Below are 15733 nucleotides of genomic sequence, written 5' to 3'. Positions count from 1 at the left end.
AAGAAAAATAGGGTATGTTAAGCTAAAACTATAACAATACATGTAAATAGTCATTCCTACAAATGTATATATTCACTTTTAGATAACTTTTTAATGCTCCTATATCTTTTCTCCTACTTCAAGTGTGAAAAATAGTTGACTGGAGTAGATGTTTCTGTATGAGCAGTGGAGAAGGGCGCATATGGTACTTATATCTTCATGTGTACTCCTACTCATGTATTTGTATTCTCTTGATTGATGACAGGTCAGGGGTATGTGTTATAACTGCCTGTAAGTAATGCCATGGTAGAATTCATATCTGGAGAAATTCATATCTGGAGACTATCACCATCAACATCTACTTCTAGTTGCAAAACAAATGAAGAGTTTTGGTCCATTTATTTGGATAATAACCATTTGCTAGTTTATAGGGAACCTTGCCTACCTATTCCTTCCCTTGAGCATGAGACTACCAGCAGATCCTTTGAATGCACCAAGCAGAATGTGGTCATGCAAAAGCAAACTTCTGTCCATTCACAAATGCTTCTGTCTTCTATTGCTGTGTGATTGGCACCCATGATGGCCTGTGGCTACTCTCCATCAAGGTCTCTTCTCAAGTCATCAAACTAAAAGATGATTTATACATGTCAGTAGATAGATAATAAATCGATTGATAGATAATAGCAATATTAAAACCCTTCATGATATCTGCTTTATTCTAATTTGGAGGTCTCTAAAAATACAGATGAAAGGCTGTATAGAGGATAGCGCTCTTTGCTTTCTTTGTCTAATTCATTCTCACTCAATACTTCACAGAGGATTAATGAGTGAGTTTACCACAACCCATGCCGATAATGTTTCCTCTACATCTTAGTCTGAGTTGACTCTAAGAGTTGATTTCTTTTATTATTTTGTGGTGAAATTTTCTACCCTTACTATTTTCAGTGAACAATTAGAGACTGAATATGATATGCGATAGAAATGTTAGTTTTCATTCAGAAATATAATTTCCATTAGATGAGGTTTTTTAAAATAATGCTTAATAAGAGCCCATGAGATTTCAACTGTCCATTATTTCCAGAAGCACACACACACACACAAAAAGTGGAAGAAACACCATAACAATGTCTTTCTGTATGCCCTTTGAATTGAGTTTCCAGACTTATCAAATAAAAATGACAGGATCTTTTCAATTAAAAGATAAAAATTTATCTCTTCACTTCCTTCAAATTTTGAAATATTTTATGTTAATATTCAAACTGTTTTGATTACTTTAGAAGGTAGTTTGACTTAAAGGAAGGAAAGATCCACGGTTCTAAATTACCTTATTATATTATTATATAACCTTATGATACTTTAGCAGTTTCCTTTCTTGTCTTTGAGTTTCTTCACAGTTAGAAGGGGTTATAACAAGGTGGCTTGTAAGGTCCTATGTAAGTTTTATTTTTAAAATTTTTTATGAATTCTTAAAAAACTTTTACCCAGTTTTACATTGTTACACATGTTCAGTACACAGCTCACAACAACCACACAACTGACATTAAAGTAATTCTTTTATATATATATTTATTTATTTATTTATTTATTTAATTGTAAAAATATTGTACAGAGGGATCACAGTTACATGAGTAATGAGTACATTTCCTATCGAGCATTATTACCTCCTCCTTTATTTGCCCCTCTACTGTCCCTTCCCTCCCTACCTCCCCAATTCCTCCCTCCCCAACTCCTCCCTCCGCAACCCCCAACCCCCACCCAAAATTGTAAAGTTTGTTTTTAACATAGTGTTTTGTAGATCTCACTGTTACAATGGGCATTTTGTTATATCCCTTCCTCTCCCCAAATTATAAAAATGTATATACAAGATGCAGAACACCAGAATCAAATACAGTGAAAACAGGGATTATGCATTGGGGGAAGAACATACAAAAGAATCACATAGTACATTATAAGTACGTTTAAAAAATGGCAAGCAAGAAGAAAAATACAAAAACCCACTTGTGTCCCTGTCTTGTGGTTCATTTCACTTAACATCATCTTATATGGCCATATATGCATAGCTTATGACCTTTTCTGCTTCTTCTAGATATGTACTATTTATTGCAAATAAGGGAAACCATGTTTCTTTGGGCCTGGCTTACTTCACTTAGTATAATTTTTCCAAGACTTTCCATTTCCTAACAAATGGGGCGAAGCGATGTTGTTCTTTCTGATGGAGGCATAGAATTCCATTGTGCATATATACCACATTTTCTTGAGCTATTCATTTGAGGGCCATCTGGGTTGGTTCCATATCTTAGCTATGGTGCATAATGCTGCAATAAACATAGTTGTGCTGGTAGTTTTAGCATGGCCTTGTTTGTGATAGTTTGAGTAAATGTCCAAAAGTGGGATTGCTGGGTCATAGAGGAGATCTATGTTGAGTCTTTTGAGGAACCTCCATACTGCTTTCCAAAGTGGTTGAACAAGTTTACACTCCCACCAACAACGCAGTAGGGTTCCCTTTTGGCCACATCCCCTCCAGTATCTGTTGTTATTAGATTTCTTGATTATAGCCATTCTAACTAGAGTGAGGTGGAATCCCAATGTTTTCATGATTTGCATTTCTTTTATGGCTAGAGAAGATGCACATTTTTATTTCCTTTTCAGAGAAATCTCTCTTTAAGTCTTTAGACCATTTATTTATCAGGCAGTTGTTTCTTTGAGGATTTGTTGTTGGGGGATTTAATTTTTTGAGTTCTAAGTGTATTTTAGATATGAGACCCTTGTCCGTTTTACGGCTTGTGAAAATCTTCTCCTAGTCCATGGGCTTTCTATTGATCGTTGCCATACAGAAGCTCTGCAGTTTCACGCAATCCCGTTTGTCTAATCTTTCTTTGATTTGTTGGGTTTCTGGGTCTCTATTAAGAAAATTTCGGCCTGTGCTAAGGAGGTTTATAGTTTCTCATATTCTTTCCTGTAATGTTTTCAGAGTGTCTGCTTTTATTTCGAGGTGTTTGATCCATTTGGATTTGATTCTGGTGCAGGGTGATAAATATGGATCTAGTTTTAGTTTTCTACAGATGATTAACCAATTTTTTCAGCACCATTCACTGAGAAGGCCCATTCTATTTGTTTTAGCTCCCTTGTCAAAGATTAGTTGTCTATATGTCTGTGGGTTCATTTCTGGGTCTTCAGACCTATTCCATTGGTCTTCAGGTCTGTTCTTGTGCCAGTACCAAGCTGTTTTGATTACTATATCTTTGTAGTAGAGTTTGAAATTTGGTATTGATATTCCTCCAAGCACTGCTCTTTCTGTTAAGGATTGTTTTTGATATTTGGGATCTTCTATTGTTCCATATGAATTTTTGGATTGCTTCTTCTATTTCATTGAAGATTGAGGTTGGGATACTGATAGGTATCATATTGAATTTGTATATAGCTTTTGTCAGTGTTGCCATTTTCATGATGTAAATCCTCCTAATCCAGGAGCATGTGAGGTTTTCCACTTACTTAGTTCTGCTTTAATTTCCTTTTCCAGGTTTTAAAATTTTTGCTATAGAGGTCCTTCACCTCTTTAGTTAACTCCTAGGTATTTTTTTTTTTTGGAGCTATTACAAAAGTGGTTGCTTTCCTAATTTCAGCCACGCTCTTCTCATTATTGGTATAGAAGAAAAACATTCATTTCTGAGGTTTAATTTAATTTAATTTAATTTAATTTAATTTTTGGTCAGTCGTGGGGCTTGAACTCTGGGCCAGTACGCTGTCCCTCAGCTCTTCAGCTCAAGGCGAGCGATCTACCACTTGAGCTACAGCGCCACTTCTGGTTTTCTGGTGGTTTATTGGAGATAGGAGTCTCACGGTCTCTGCTGCCCAGGCTGGCTTTGAACCGCGATCCTCAGATCTCAGCCTCCTGAGTAGCTAGGATTACAGGCGTGAGCCACCAGCGCCCGGCTGAGGTTTAATTTTATATCCTGCTACTTTACCAAAACAGTTTCTGACCAGCTCAAGTAACTTGAGACTGGAGTCCATGAGGTTCTTCAAGTACAAGATTATGTCATCTGCAAAGAGGGAGAGTTTTACTTCATCTTTCCTTATTTGGGTCCCCTTTATGCATGCATGTTGTCTTATTGCTGTAGCTAAGCATTCTAATACTAAGTTGAAGAGAAGTGGAGATAGTGGACATTCTTGTCTCATTCCTGAATTTAGAGGAAATGGCTTTCAATTTTTGCCATTAAGTATAATGCTGGCTGTAGGTGTGTCATACACAGCTTTTATTATATTGAGGAATGTTCCATCGATTTCTAGTTTTCCCAGAGCTTTCATCATAAAGGGGTGTTGAATCGTGTCGAATGCTTTTTCTGCATCTATTGAGATAATCATGTGGTTGTTATCCTTGCTCTTCTTGATGTGATGAATTATATTAATTGATTTGCATATATTGAACCAGCTTATATCCCTGAAATTAATCCTGTTTGATCGTGGTGTATGATTTTTTTTTATGACTTGTTGAAGACATTTGGCCAAAATTTTGTTGAGAAGTTTTGCATCGATGTTCATCAAAGAAATGGGTCTGTAGTTCTCTTTCTTTGATGAGTCCCTACCTGGTTTTAGGATGAGGGTTATGATGGCTTCATAGAATGAGTTTGGTAGTCAATTTTTGCTTTCAATTTCTTTGAAGGGTTGGAGGAGTAATGGTGGGAGTTCTGCTTTGAAGGGCTTTTAGAATTCAGCTATAAATCCATCCAGTCCTGGGCTTTTCTTGGTGGGAGTTCTCTTATTGTTGTTTGTATTTCAATGCTTGATATGGGTCTGTTAAGTTGGTTTAAATCATCTTGGTTTAATTTGGGCTTGTCAATATTTGCTAGAAATTAGTCTGTATCTTTCAGATTCTCAAACTTATTACTGTAAAGTTTTGAGAAGAATCTCCTTATTCTATTCTGAATCTTGGTTTTTTTCTCTAGTGATGTTTCCATTCTCATCTCTGACTTTATTTGGGTGTGTTCTCTTTTTTTCTCATAAGATTTCCTAAGGGTCTGTCAATTTTATTAATATTTTCAAAAAACCAACTCTTTGTTTTGTTGATTCTTTCTATAGTTTTTTTGGACTCTAATTTATTTAATTCTGATTTAATTTTAATTATTTGTTTCCGTGTACTTGATTGGGATTTAGCTTGTTGCTATTTTTCAAGGAGCTGTGGGTGCCTCAATGAATTGCTCATTTCAGATCTCTCCAATTTGTTAATGTTGGAACTCAAAACTATAAACTTGCCCCTCAGTACTGCTTTTGCTGTGTCCCAGAGAAGCTGATAGTTTGTGTGTTCATTTTTGTTAAATATGATGAACATTTGAATTTTCTCTCTAATCTCTTGCACGAACCACTGGTGTTTCAACAGTGTGTTTATTGTTCAGCCTCCATGTATTATAGGATTTCTTGTGGTGGCTTTTGGTGTTGAATTACAATTTTATTCCCTGTGGTCTAATAGAATGCAGGACATAATTTCCATGTTTCTGAATTTGTACAAATTTGCTTTGTGACCTAAAATGTGGTCTATTTTGGAGAATGTTCCATGTACTCCCAAGAAGAATGTGTATTCTGACGCTGCTGGTGAAATACTCAGTAGATATCTGTTAAGTCTAGTTGATCTATGCACTTGTTTAGCTCTGAGTTTTCTCTGTTGAGTTTTTGCTGGGTTAACCTATCCAGCGGGGATAGTGGTGTGTTAAAATAACCAGCAATCAATGTCTTTGAATCAGTGTGTGATTTTAGGGAAAGTAATGTTTCTTGGATAAATTTGGGAACTCTATTATTTGGTGAATACATATTTAGAATTGTAATATCTTCCTGAAGGAGAGATCCATTAATCAGTATGTAATGACCTTCTTTATCTCTTCTCACAAATTTTAATTTGAAGTCTATTTTATCTACTATTAGGATTGTAACTCCTGCCTATTTATGGGGGCCATTTGGTTGGTAGATTTTATTCCAGCCTTTCACTTTCAGAATATGTTTGTTTTTGTAGGAAGGGTGTGTCTCTGGAAAGCAGCAGATAGAAGGATTTTGCTTTTTGATACAACTAGACAGTCTTTGTTGCTTAGTTGGAGCGTTTAGTCCATTAATATTGAGAGTTAGGACTGAGAGGTATTTGGGAGTTCCTGCCATGTTATCCACCTTCTTTGTGGCTGTGCCAATTGGGTCCTATGATGTTTTGATTCTCTGTTTGGAGGTGTTTCTTGGACTTTATTGTGCTCTTTTTGGTTTTCTGGGTGTAGGACATCCTTAAGTATCTTTTGTAGGACTGGTTTGGTGGAAATACATTTAAGTTTTTCTTCGTTGTGGAAGGTTTTTACTTGACCTTCACTTATGGAGAGTTTTGCTGGGCACAGTATTCTTGGTTGATGATTGTTTGTCTTTAGGGTGTGATATCTATCATTCTAGGCTTTTCTTCATTTAATTATCTCTGCTGAGAAATCTGAAGTTATTCTGATTGTTTTCCCTTTATAGATGATTGATCTTTTCTCCTTGACAGCTTTAAGGATCCTTTCTTTGGTCTGAATTTATCCTGAGTGGATTATAATGTGATGGTGGTATGTCCTGTTCTGGTGTGGTCTATTTGGGGTTCTAAAAGCATCTTGTATGTGAATAGGCCTATCTTTGTGCATGTTTAGGAAGTTCTCTGCTAGGATCATGTTAAATAAATTTCCTCGACCATTAACTTCTGTCTGTATAGTGCTCCTCTACACCCATTATCCTCAAATTAAACCATCTGCTGTTGTCATCTAAATGTTGAATAGATCTAATATATTTCTTGGATTTGTCTTGGATAGTTGTATGTACTTTCTCTATAGTATCTAGGCTGTCTTCAATCCCAGAGATTCGATCTTCTGCATGGTCTAACCTACTGTCAAGACTTTCTACTTTGCTTTTTATTTCTTTTCCTTCTAATTGGTCAAATTTGATGGCTTAAAATTCTTTGTTGGAGCTTTGGTTTAGATCTTGTATGGACTTTTTTTTACTTCCTTAATTTGGTTTTCAGTGTTCATTCTCACATCCTTTAGTTGATTGGTTATGGTTGCATTGGACTCCCTTTCCTTCTGTTGGGCTTCATCCCTGGATTGTTCCAGCTGTCTGTTAGTAGATTCCATGAATGTCCCAATTATTCTTTGTCTATTCTCATCCTGCTCAAACAATTTCTCTATTAATCTTAGATTAGCTTCATCATGCTTTTGATATTCCTGTATCAATCTTTGGTTAGCCTCATCATGCTCACGATATTCCTGACCAATCTATGTTTAACCTCATCATGCTCATAATATTCCTGTATTAATCTTTGGTTAGCCTTATCATGCTCAAACATTTCCCTATCATGCTACAGTGAGACCTTTGCAGGATTTCAAACTTTTCATTCAGCATGTTTCCCAGTAGTGTTTGTAGAGCATTTTGGGAACTCTCCTCTGGATTATTCATTGACTGCTCTGTTGCCTGATTTTCATGAGTTAGGATTGAAATACCTGGAATTGCCATTTTGCTTGTGTTTCTGCTTGTTCTGCCCATTTGGGTATGAGAGCCAAATCAAGCCTGAACACTATTTTAAGGCAAGCAACAATCAGAGCCCTGTAGTCACACAGGTTGTTTGATCCAGTCAGAATGGGGACAGATACAATCTAGTTCAACAAGAAACAACTAGGGATCAATGGAATAAAAACATCAAATAAGGGGTCAGCAGATCAAAAGTTAGTAAGTTTAGGGAGAACTGTGAGGTGAAAATAAGATTCAAGAAATGTATGGAGGCAAAGTGAGAGAGCGATTCAGAGAAAGGGCAGGGGTAGCAGGAAAGTAGAAGAGAGATAAAAAGGAAGGACATAATTTAAAAATTAAAAATGAAACACTTAAATTATATAAGTATAGAGAAACAATTCTACAATTAATGGAGTTAAAGCTGGGAGTTTGTGAATTGAGTAATCAATATTTGAATTAAGTATGCACACAATGAAGGATAAAGTCTAATAATCAAAGACAGGTATGTATTTGGGGATGAACAGAACAGCAATTAAATAATGCAAAACAACAACAACAAAAACCTAAAAGGACCAAATGGGAGAAGAGTATCAAGAGAATATAAAACAACAACAACAACAAAAACCAAACCTAAAATTAAAATGAGAAAAATAGACAACAGTTTTTAAAAAAGATTAGGTTAAAAAAAAGTTCTTGGGAGGGGCTGGGAAGGTGGCTCAGTGGTAGAGTGCTTGCCTTGCATGCATGAGGCCCTGAGTTCGATTCCTCAGCACCACATGAGCAAAAAGAAAAAAGCTGGAAGTGGTGCTGTGGTTCAAGTGGTAGAGAGTTAGCCTTGAGCTGAAGAGCTGACGGACAGCACCCAGGCCCAGAGTTCAGGCCTCATGGCTGGACCCCCCCAAAAAAAAGTTCTTAGGAGAAAAAGAGAAAAGAAAAAATAAATAAATAAAAAATTGGGGATGGTGGTGCCAGGGGAGGTTCTTGTGTCACCCCTGTGTCTGTAGTCAGTCTCTTGGAGGTGGAGTATCTGGTTTGCTTGTGGTGTTTGGTTGTCCTGTGGCTTGGTTTCTTATATCAGATTGTTTGCACAGGCTGAAGGATGCTCTGTCTCACTGGAGAGTTTATGTCCCTCCTCCCAGGATAATTCAGTGGGAGGGTTTCTTACTTTGAGCATCACAAAAGAGCGAGGTGGCTGTTTCCTTTAGCTTGGAGATGCTGTGAGGAGTGTTAGGTTGTAGGTTAGGCTGTGGCCTGTCAGCTTTACCCTGATGGACTAGCTCAATTGCTCAATGGCTGGAGGTGCTTCCTGTAGAGCAGCTGGGTTTGGTAGCCTCTGGCTCTGTTTACCCACTAAGAGGAGTCTGCCCCGCCAATGTGGAGCTGCCTCTGATTGGGAGGGGCAACTCTCTCCAGGGGCGGGGCTGAGCCCTGACAGGTCATATCCAAATAATTGCTCTGGCCAGGTCTTTGTCAGTATCAAAGATGGAGTTTTTCTCCAGTGGTGGTGGAGGGACTACCTTCCCACTGCTGTTCCATGAGAAGCAGTGGGGTTATCTTGGGGTACTCACCCCGTCTCATCCACGTCCACAGTCTACAACTGTGTGTGGTGGGATGAATGAAGATTTCAGCTCCTTTTTGGTTCTTCCTGGTGGTGAGTAGAATCCACTCTGGCGCTTTTGTCCGGCACTCTGTGTTGAATATGGCGGGCAGCAGCAGCTGCTGCTGCCGCTGCTGTGGCCCTGAACCAGGGTTGCTTGAATCTGTGGCCTTAACTAAGCTGCCTGAGATTTTTCTCTCTGGCTAAACTCTCTGTACTATGCTAACACACTTGGTGTGTCTCTCTACCTTTAGATTTTCTACTGGAATACTAATACTGGTTTCTAGAGGAGAGCTTGCTTAGTCCTCTGCCTCTCCTCTGCCATCTTCCATTTCCCAAGCCTATGTAAGTTTTAAATCCTATAATTTTGCTTATCATTGGAAATTTCATAGTATGCTGAATATAGGAAACTTTCGAAGAGATTTACTTTGCAACACATGGCTTACACAAAAGTTCAGTAAAGCAAATTGAATTTGATATTCACCTCCCCCCAAATGTCCCTTTCTTTGTCATCAAATAGCCACCTCTTATTCCATTGTCTTCTTGGACAGTCCAAACTTTTGGACCGCCTTGATTGAGATTACTAATTATACCTTCTCATTTGCATTTTCTGAAAGTCCCCAAAGGAATGTGTCAAAGAGTATATTTAATAATACAGTGAAATACCTTATCAGGCACATTAGAAAACTGATACTAATGGCACTTCTCTAGAGAGCTGGAACAGTGTTAATGTTCTGACACTTTTAACTTATTTGGTGAAGTCTACAAGCATTTCTAACAGTCTTTTATCAAACCAAATATATTTTTTAAAAAAGTTTTCACAAAATTCTGTAATATTACTTAAACCTGTCATCTTTCTTTATGTCTTAAAATATGAAAAATATTTTTTAAAAGAAAGGATTTATATAAGACTTAAAAAAAAGCAAGAGGTTGATCTGTGAGAAACTTAATTTGTGTTAAGTGGCAGCACCTGAGCCTATCACACAATTAAACCTGTGAAGAGCTGTTGAGTTATAATGTCATTCCAGGTCCCCATGCCCTACTAAGATGTCTATTTTGTAAAATCATACACTGGTGAATTGAGGACCTAATATTTGAAAGTTGGAAAAAGAAGAGAAGTAGTCTTTTACAGCTCTTACTTGCTATCAATTATATTTGCATGAATATGTTGGCATTTCAGAATATGATGCGTCAGGTCAGCACTTGTCAGGTGAGTAAACTGTTCCCACTGTGCAAATTAGTTTCTGATGCGAGCCTCTCTGCAAGTCCATTGGGGCATCATTTAGCACACTAAAGTGGCAGTTTGTTAAATAGTACCCCTGTGGTATGAAGGGAAGAACATTTCTCTTAAACGTCAAGAATATTTCCTGTAACTAGAGGAAAATTATGTAAAGATTTGGCTCATTCTAGTGATTTCTAATAAATAGATCCAGGTATCAATTATCAGTATTTTCTATAATTATAATTAATTATGTGAACTTTTTGCAGAGGTAAGTTGTTAGTGCCTTTAAATTTTTTATTGTGCAGTTAATTAGGATACTAAGTCAATACTGAGTAAGTCATTGGCTTTCTAAAAAGAGAAAGAATTCATAAAAAATGAATTATGATGACATCATTCTAATTGAAAATTAATAAGTAATTTCTCAATTACATTTCAAATATGATACATGAAGGCTACCTTAGGATATAATCTTGAAAAAAGGTATTATCAATGAAAGAAATTACTAATTACACTACAGTAAAAGATTAACTAGCTGGCAAGTTGTCCAATATCTATTATTTAGGTATAATAAAGAAGGCCACTTTTATTTTTTAGCAGATGAAAAATATGATTCATCCCATAGACTTAAAAATTATAAAATGGATGTGATATATGTAGAACAATATTTTATTAAATACTGTTTAATAAAATATAGAAAAATTAAGCACCAGGAAAAATGCACTCAAATGGTTTTGGAGTGAGGTCAATGTGAAAAATGTAGAAATATTAACAAGAGAAGATGGGGAAAGGCAGATAAGTACCCAAATGTATATCCTACAAAATTAAGAATACTAATGGAATGGATGGGTAGTGGAAGGATATGTTGAAAGGGATGATATTGATCAAGATATATTGTATTCATAAACTGCTTTGTTAAATAGCAAGTCCTTTATACAACTACTTAAAGATAATCAATTTTTTAAAAGAGATAATCACATATATTAATGACTTTGGGTACAACACCACAGTCATGATTCATTAGAGAACTCTTTGATAATTTGTACCTCATTAACATTTTAAAGATTATGTTCCATAAATGACATTGTCAAGTGAATGAAAAAACAAGTCACAGAAAGGAAAAATATGTATTTTCAAAGGCATGTGTTGAAGAACTTACCAAAAATGTATAAAAATTTCTTAAAACTGATCAATAAAAAATAGATAAACATGTAATAGAAAAATTTGAATAGAAACTTAAGCAAAGAATAGATGTATGTATGTATTTGTAATTTCATATATACATATGTGTGTGTGTGTGTGTGTGTGTGTGTGTATGAACACTTTATCATGTGACATTAGGGAATTACAAGTTAAACACAAATAACATATTTTTATGCCTATTAAAAAGGCTAAAATCCAAAATGTTGACAGCAGCAACTGTGTAAACAATAGGAACCCTCACTCATTTTTTATGTGACTATGAAGTTTAGAAGGCTGTTTAGAAATGTACTTATTATCTTGCCCATGTAATTGTAACCCCTCTATATGGTATTTTCACAATAAAAAATAAAATAAAAGTAAACATTCAGCTGGGTGCTGGTAGCTTGCCCCTGTAATTCTAACTACTTAAGATGTTGAGATCTGAAGAGTTCAGTTTGAAGCCAGCCTGAGCAGAAAAGTCCTTGAGACTCTTACCTACAATTTTTACTGGCAAAAGCCACAAGAGTGGTGTGGCTCAAGTTGTAGAATGCCAGTCTGGGGCAAAAAATCCTAGGGAGAGACTGTGGCCCGAAGTTTTAGCTCCAGCTCTGGCACAAGAAGAAATAAAAACAAATGAGTGTATCCAAACAATACAATCTAGTATCTTGGGCTTCTTGTATGCAACCAAAGGGTACACCGTTATTTAGAGCATTTTTGCTTATAATTGACAAATATTGGGAGGAACCAAAAAGTTCTTCACTGGACAATAAGTACACTGGAAAATAAGCTACTAAGGCAGAAAATACATGGAGGAATTATTAATGCATATTCCTAAATGAAAAAGCCAAAATGAGAAGATTAACTGTATGACATTCTGAAAAGAAAATAATATGCCACATAGTAAAGGAATAAATGATTGCTGGGGCTGTGAATGGGCAAAGTACAGAGGCCTTTATAAAGGGCAATGAAACTTCTGTGATATACCACAATTGTGAATATTTCTCATTATCCCATTTTCCAAAATCAGGTATGGTGATGTCTCAACACAAATGAACCCATAATTAAGTTATGAGAGTCAAACTCTTGGACTGTGATGTGTCTACATTGATTGGTTCATCAGTTATAATAATTGTGTCACTCTGAGGCAGGACATGATGATAGTTGATGATGTACACCTGTGGGCTAGGGAGAAATTCCTTTTACTCGATTTTGCTATGAATCTAAACTGCTTGTAAAATTGAGTTCATCTTTTTTTTTATTTTGTCATTAGAAAAAAGACAAACATGGAGTGCTAACAGGTCCTACCTATGACCTTGTAAGAACCCAGTTTTCTATTTCTTGTCAATCCCCACTCCCAGTCCTGAGTCTCTAGCCTCCAGCTACCTGGACAGAATGCTGTCCTCCTGGTCCTGACCATCTTTAATGACCACAGCTAAAGAATATACCCAACCCTAATGATCTTTGAGCTTTTGGAAGTTAGGTAGCTTGTTTGTGCCACCTGCATGTGGTTCTGGCCTTTATAAAATCTGCCCATTTGGACATCACAGCTGCCCTGAGTTCTGAGGTAACCCAGGACAAAGCAATTGCCCACCAGCTAATAAAACTCCATGGATTTCTTGACTTGGACGTTATTTCAATCTGAGACTTTTGGAAGACTTAAGACTCAGACCATGATTCCAGGACAGCCCAAAGTAGGAAGGAGGGCGAAAGAGGGAATCTGTGAGACCCCATTTTAACAGAAAGAACCTGGTCATGGTAACATGTACTTGCCATCTCAGCTACGATGAAAATTCTAAAATAGGGGATTGCAGTCTAGGTATATGAGCACGTGGAAAGTGAAGCTTTATTTCAAAAATAACCATATTAAACAGAGCTGGACAAATTCACTCATGGTTGTTTCGATCATTGGGACTTAAGTTTAAACACTGTGCCACCAAAAATTTAAAAAGTTAAAAGAACATTTGGATGCTAATTTATATATCCCATTTTGAACACAGAAATATGAGCATTTAAAATATTTTTTTCACATCTGAGCTTAGTTATAATTATACTGGTTTATTTTCTTGTACATTGTCACATATTTGCCGTTATATCTTTATCACTTTCCCAGTGTATGTCTTGCAAGTTCCAAACCACTAGATAGGCACTACAGAGGCCTCAAAATTAAAGAATTTTTGTTTTTTTCCTTGTTAACCAGCATGTGTGGTTCATAATTTTAATAAAAGATGAATTTACTAAAGTTGAATAACAATATTGTTTTGGAAAGTATATGATGTCTTTCTCATATTTTTACATTTTGTCTGTCACTCTCTTAAACCATATGCTTCTCAAGGTAAAGATAGTCTAGTATATAACTTTTTATTTCTATCTCAATTGAGTATATATACTTGGTAGTACATTTTTTCAAAACACCCTTTTTAAAAATTATATTGTAAGGGTATGTACAGAGGGTTATAATTAGATAAGTAAGGTAATGAGTATATTTCTTCTTAAATGGTGAACCAATGCAACAGCGATATTCAAAAGATGCTTTGTCGGAAATGAACTTTACAACTTGGGAGGAAAGGGCATCATGGGGGAGGGAAAGTGGGAGAAAAGAGGGGGTGGGGGTAACAAAATACTCTTATTTAATGAATAAGTGGCTTTTTGGGATGCTAGATTTTGTCATCCTAGATAAGTCCCAATTTTAGTGTAAAGATAAATCTATTAGATGTATCTTTTCAATAGTGCTCTTTTAAACATAGCAATTTTAGCATCCTATTACTAAAGAAATCTGCCAGCTGATCCTATAGATGCCTATAAGATGATGATCTGTATGTACACATTTCAATTTGATGCCAAGTTTTGTAACTACTGCCATGAACTCTTTCAAGGGTGGAAAGATGCATAGCAAAGATGCACTGATCCTATTTACTTCTCCAAAGTTTCATCTTTATCAGATGTAAGTATGTTAACTTGTGTTTCCAAAAAAATCACTTCATCCTGAAAAATTTAAATATTATATCTGAAGGAGTCATTTTCAAACAACATATAACTAAATTTGTATTATTCTTGCCACTCCCTCTCTTAGTTCCCATGACACCAGCCGAATAATATGATGCGCTACAAGTAGAAAATACATGTTGACATCCAAACCCTTCTCTTTGTTTCAATGCAGCATTTTTATAGTTGAGTATTCAGGCAGCAGCTGTGTCCCATGATACTGCCAGGTACTAAACACAAAGAGAAAAAAAGACACAATTGTACATGATTGTTATATCTAAGAATTCATGTCATTTACATATGTCATAAATACCATTTTTTTGAAAAATCCCTATGGTAGCACAAGTGTTATGTTCTAATGCATTTGGCTGTTTGATAGCTACAGAATTTGAAATTCAGTTCTGATTCAGAGAGAATGTGAAAGCTCACCCACCTCCTTTAATAACACTCCCAAACACATTTACTTCACTGAATATGCTAAACCGGACCTTAAATTTGCTGTCTATGTACATGAGAATGGAAAGCAGATGTCCGTCCATAATGGTACTGCTGATGCTGACACTTCATTAAATGAAAACTCTTCCAGTGTTGCTGAAGGAGCAAAAAATGTAACGTTTCTTATTTGAATGAGTTTTACCTTTTTGTCTGGAAATTCTATGTAGCTGTGTAGACTCATAGAGATATAAGTATTTCAAAGCTCCAGGAGACTATAAACAGTTGCCTAAAAGAGCTAAAAGTTATTATGACATGGGTTTTTAGAAAATAAATTTTATTGCTCCAAGTTCAACACAGGGCAGACTATGAAAACATGTTAGATAGATTTAAGGAAAAGAATTAATCAAACTCAACCATTGGTTTAGATCTTATTTAAGAAGAAAAACATAGCTGAAGCACATGTTTAAAATGCTTTATAAATGCTATGAAATACATGGTTTTCTCAACTATTTTGACCTTTTTAAAATTCTTCATCTCAGTTGGCCAGTCACTTCAGTCCCTGCAACAGGTTACTGTACTTTTTAATAGGAAGAGAAAAGAATGGTCAGCTCTTTCAAAATCTTGGTTGGAATACTGAAAAGGTCAACAAACTACAGCAGGGGAATGTAAAAAAGAGACAATTGAAATCTGATACCTCATTTTTATGATGAAGATTTTGCAAGAATTGAAAATGTCACAACATGAAGTCAATTTTCAAAAAGAGAACAAGACACAGTAGAGACTGAATCCATCATCAACATTCCATTAGCTTGTGATCTCAGCTTTATGATTAAAAAACTGCC

The sequence above is a fragment of the Dipodomys merriami genome, unplaced genomic scaffold (assembly GCF_024711535.1).
Source record: "Dipodomys merriami isolate MVZ:Mamm:240054 unplaced genomic scaffold, mDipMer1.0.p SCAF_7, whole genome shotgun sequence".
Classification (NCBI taxonomy): Eukaryota; Metazoa; Chordata; class Mammalia; order Rodentia; family Heteromyidae; genus Dipodomys; species Dipodomys merriami.
This window is presented reverse-complemented; position numbering follows the sequence as displayed.